Source organism: Ctenocephalides felis, unplaced genomic scaffold, assembly GCF_003426905.1.
Source record: "Ctenocephalides felis isolate EL2017-DRISC unplaced genomic scaffold, ASM342690v1 CF-g0.4_SCAFFOLD_01886, whole genome shotgun sequence".
NCBI lineage: Eukaryota > Metazoa > Arthropoda > Insecta > Siphonaptera > Pulicidae > Ctenocephalides > Ctenocephalides felis.
The window spans coordinates 104,454,521-104,460,520 of NW_020538040.1; positions in this window are offsets into that span (position 1 = coordinate 104,454,521).

Sequence of the window (6,000 nt, forward strand, 5' to 3'; positions counted from 1 at the left end):
ATATTTAATTGTGGTACGGGAAGCTCCAGCAATTTGCTTTAAAGCACGATACCATACACCACTAAATTTGATTTCCATTTTTTGCAACAGTTCTTCTAATTCAGTTTTGTCTTCATGCATTGCCATAACTTCCATACCATTCGTAAGTTTCTATCGTCAAATTGTAATCTGGCACAAAATACTTATTTAGGCGGCTCCTTGGCAATCAGTCGTGATTTTTAAAATTAACCCCTCTCCGTAAAATCAAAATTTTTAGTACGGAAAGTTCCAACAATTTGCCTTAAGGCACGATCCCAAGCACCACTAGTTTTCTTTTTCCTTTGTATTTTGTTTTGAGATTTATTTTTATCTGTTTAATCATTGACGCAAAGAGAACAACCCCCACAACCTTATGTCACAAACACACCCAACGCACACTTTCGAAAAACAATTATTGTTATGACTGATCTACGCTGGTAATTAACGACTAATGTTCAACTTACAGCAAAATAACAAACAAAGTGGTCTATCTGTATACGTATAACAGTTATTATTAAATGAAATCGAACATAGAAACTTTTTTTGACTCTTTATAAGCGATTTGGTCATGATAATGTAAGGTGCAGACTAGGGTTTGTCGGTTTTCAAAAACCGGTTTTAAAAACCGATTTTTTGGCGAAAATTATGGAGTTCGAAAACCGTTTTTTTGTGAAAAAAGTCGGTTTTCAATGTATAAATGGAAAATGACAAATATATCCAAATAAAGATAGTTGAAAGCGTTTTGATTCTTGAATTCATATCGGTTCAATAGCATTTGATATCTTATCAGTCTGAAATGGTTCCCAGAAAGGTTTTATATATATTAATTTAGATTTTTATACTAGTGTATATATTAATTTAAGTCAGTGTGATTTCTTTTAGAAGAAGTAACTTCCTCTACTCAAACTTAAAAAAAAAGTTTTAAACCCTAGAAGCCACAAATTAAAGAACAAAAAACGTAGAATTATTATATCAGGCTTTAAAAACAATTAAGCATAATTTGGTCGCAAGTATGAGAGTATTTTCCATTTCTGGAAATTTTGTGAATAAACAAAGGAAACGTCTAAGTAGCAATTCGATAGACGTTCTCAGTTTTTTGAAATCATATTTTATTAAACAAAAAAACAATTAGAATGTTTAAAATTAATTAATTAAAATTGCTCGGAACAAACAATACCCGAGTTTAGCTTAATTGTTTTTAAAACTAAAATTGATATTAACAAGTATGTATCAACATGTATCTAATATTTTTTAATTTTTTTATTTAATTTGATGAATGTTTTTTATTTAAAAATGTATTATTTTTATTTAAAAATTTATTATTTTTATTTATTCGAAAACTTTCCTTTCACTATCATAAAACTATTTTTAACTTCCCGTAGGGTAAGTTATTGTAATGGGCCGAAAATCGGAATTGAAAATTTTTACATTTCTCGACGTTTTGAAGGTTTCTGAACGTTTTGGCATACCTCAGAAAAAATGGATGTGTGTGTGTGTGTGTGTGTATGTATGTATGGATACAAATTTTCGCCCACGTTTTCGGGCGTACGGATCAACCGATTTGAATGGTTCAAAAAACATTCGATTCCTATTGATAGGGAAAAGAGCTGATTAGTTTTTGGCAAAGGCAGGTCCAGCCGTTTCGGAGATACGGAGCAAAGAGTGCAGAAAATAGAAATCGAATTTTTGAGAGAACGGAGTATCCGATTTGAATGATCTAAAAAACATTCAATTAGTAATGATTGGGAGAAGTGTTTATTAGTTTTTGGCAAAGGCAGGCCCAGCAATTTTGAAGATACGGAGCTAAATATGTAAAAAATTGCAATTTTTGAGAGAACTAAGCGTCCGATTTAAATGATTCAAAGAACTTTCTGCTTGTCTTAACAAAATAATTGATTTTGGAAAAAAAAATTAATCTAATATACTTTACAAATAATTTCAATTCTGCAATACAGTTTATATAATTCTTATAAATATTAGACAATGTTACAATATTTAGAATAATCTATTTGAAAACATTCAGTATTCCACGAACATTTCGTTACGGTACGGGAAGTTCAAGCAATTTGCCTTAAGGCACGATGCCATAATTGCCTCAAGACAGAATTCCACTTACAGCTAGTCATTTTTATATGTGAAAACGATGCATGAATAACGAATAATTATTTTCAAAGTTATTTAATCAAGATAAACTATTATTTTTTAGTTCTACTGATTAAAATTAAAATAAATTTGTTTACTATCTATAAAACTGAACAATAAATAAATTCAGTCAAATTCTGTTCTAAATTACACTAAATTTGCGGATAAATTACAGAATATTCGAGCAAAAATTTATTTTCTATATAAAATTTGAAAACCGGTTAAAACCGGTTTTTTAGTAAAATTAAAATTTGAAAACCGGCTTTCTGAAATGTCGGTTTTTGTATGAACCCTAGTGCAGACTGAATGCAATGATGAGAACATTTTGCTCTCTTTGGACCCTATGACAAAATCAGTATAGTTTGTTTAGCTGTTATGGCGACTGTTACTACCGAACCCTGGCACAACCGAACCCTGGCACAACCGAACCCAGTCTTCCCTACAATTGATGAAATGAATACAAGATCGACGTTCATCCAATATTATCTCATTGACCGCCCTACAGTGTCCAATATTACTGCTTCGGAATATCTATAACGTCCGACATACATCTTTCGGGATATCGCGCCCGAATGACCGGACGTTTACTCCGCTCTCATTTTATTCTGCCGGTTCAATCCCCTGATGTTTCATTACACTGATTCTCATTTATTTCTTATTATCCGGGTCAGTTGAGGTTCCGACTTGTCCGTTTTGCCCCCAGTGGGTTCAATGGAAAATCATCTGCCGGTGTATGAACTATGCTGCGAATATTATCGCCGGACGCCTTCTACGGAATTTTCGTTATTAATCCTGATTGTTTTTCTACGAAAGTTGTAGACGTATTATTTTTAATATTTGAAATTTGCTTGTGCAGTAAAAATTGTAAATCTTTATTAACTTCCCGTAGGGTAAGTTATTGTAATGGGCTGAAAATCGAAATTGAAAATTTTCACTTTTCTCGACGTTTTTAAGGTTTCTGAACATTTTGGCATACCTCAGAAAAAATGGATGTGTGTGTGTATGTATGTATGTATGGATACAAATTTCCAGTCACGTTTTCGGGCGCACGGATCAACCGATTTGAATGATTCAAAAAACATTCGATTCCTATTGGTAGGGAGAAAAACTGATTAGTTTTTGGCAAAGGCAGGTCTAGCCGTTACGGAGATACGGAGCAAAGAGTGTAGAAAATAAAAATCGATAATTTCGAAGATACAGAGCTAAATGTGCAAAAAATGGCAGTTTTTGAGAGAACTAAGCGTCTAATTTAAATGATTCAAAGAACTTTCAGCTTGTTTTAACAAAATAATTGATTCTGGAAAAAAATTGTATGATTTTTTTTTAGTTTTTTTGTATTTCGAAAATAATTCAGATTTTGTTTTTAATTCTGACTATAGTTCTAATATGCTTTAAACAAATAACTTCAACTTTGCAATTCAGTTTATGTAATTCTTATAAATATTACACAATGTTACAATATTAATAATAATCTATTTGAAAACATTCAGTATTTCTTGAACATTTCGTTACGGTACGGAAAATTCCAGCAATTTGCCTTAAGGCACGATGTCATACACCCCACTAGTTTAAATTTTATTTTGTCATTACAAAATTTTATATTTAATTTTCATATTATTCGTTATTCGTTGTTTAGCGTAGGGCGGGGCACAAAGATCCAATTTGATTTTTAGTATTTTTACTATTTGAACTAAACTAAAGGAAATATATGACAGAACGTAACTGAAACGAAACAGACAACTATTGAATTGTGTTGAGCATTAACTGCTTATTAAAGAAATATGTTTTTTTCTAATTTTTCTAAAAATTGTCATCTGTCTCTGCATTTCCCATGGTCGGAGTGAGAAGGGACAATGGTAAATACAAATGTTATGGGTGCAGAGATAACTCTGTTTATAACCACGATCTAGTATTTCTTCAAAAATATTCATCAGCAGAGTTTGAATAAATATTTATTTAATTTATCTCTTGTAAAATTGTCTTTTTATAACTAATTTACATTTTTCTTGACTTTTTATATATTTATTACACTTTTGCCAGTATAAATGTTCAGTCGGTCTTTTTTACCCCACCCAAATTTAAGCTTTTATAGAGATTATATAAAAAACTGTTGAAACTAATATTAACAATACATATTATAAAACAATTAAATAACGTATACTCGAAAACTTTATTAAGGTCTTGTAAACTAAACAACAGTGCTCACAACGAAAGAAAATACTTTTATTATGTATCAAAATGGTGGTTGGTTATACATTTTTCCCTCTACTTTTAAATATTGTTTTTAAAAAATTCATTCCTGGTTTCTAAGATATCGGTGGTGGACCTTTTCACACGCAGACCTTTAAGCCTCATTCTACCTTATATTCATTTTTACTGATAATTCTTTTTAATTGAAAATCGATTAATAGCCAATATATAAAACAACTAAAATTTTGTTTTATTACAAAATATACTTTATTATTACTTTAATTGTATATTGCATTGTATTTTGTGTACTACAGTCTATTAAATTGTATATTTAGCAATAAGATATTGCAAAAATTACACCTACGGTAACTGATATTTTTTTCATCTTTTTATAACTGTATGCTATTCGTGCTATTTTTATCGCTATTACATTTCTAATAATAAAATATTATATTTAATGAAGTTACTATAACTTACCGTACGGGAAGTTAAAAGTTGTCACTAATTTGAATATTCATTATAATAATAACTATTATCATTGTAATAATTCTAGGTCTGTGTATACGGATGAATGTAGATTGTTGATTCAGTAAAATAATAAAAAAATATTCTAATATTTTTGAGGGTTTTTATTGCTCTATAAATGAGCAATAATTAGAATTAAAATTATTACCATTGATTCCCGATTGATTAGGAATAAATAAATATTTAACTAGAAATAAAATCTTAACTATGAGTTTTGTCGGATAAAATAAATTTATTTCTTTTATAAAAAAAATCCGATTGAATTTATTTCTTGCTCTGCGAGTTTAATTAAAGTCGTCTCCTATTGAAGCGCATATTGCTTGATTTCGCGAGAAATTCTTGATATTTATATCGTGTTTCTGCAATGTCCACGTTTTTTATCAATACCCTTCATTTATAAATTTCTTTAGAGATTTATAACAAAACGAGAAAAATGCTTGTATTCTGTATATTGCAATTTATTTACATCGGGAAATAGAGGAATTGTTTTCGTTTCGCTATGGTAATCGACATTCCATAAAAACACTTGTGTTTCGAACTACAATGTTTCATAAAAGTGGATATAAAATGTATCAGTTTTAAAATTGTTTGCAATGATATGTATATATCGTAGTAACAATAAAAGCAAGTTTTATGTATAAATCCGAGTGCTTAGAATTTCTGTTTTTCTTTTTTAATTTATTTCGATTTTATGCTCTACTAAGTTGCTTTTTCAGAAAGAGTTTATGCGTTTTTATTATAACGAATTCTATCATATTTTTTATATAATTTTAAACTAAATTTATGATGACTAATATTTATATTTAGAATTTAAAACCTTTGTAAACTAATATATTTTATTAAGTTTAGTAACTTGAAAAAAAAGCTTCTAAATAAAATGTAAATTAAGTGAAACAAGCAATTTTACAAGAGATAAATTAAATAAATAGTTATTTCAACTCTGCTGATAAAAATTTCTAACAAAATACCAGATCAAGGTTATATAGAGTAAAAATGTACCCATAAAATTTATAATTTGTAGTGGTTGGTTATTGATATTAGCACGCAAAAATCGTTCAGAATTAAAAATAAGAAATTGTCCCACAGCCATCCCGGTTCATTTCTACAAGAGTGAGTTAGCTGGGA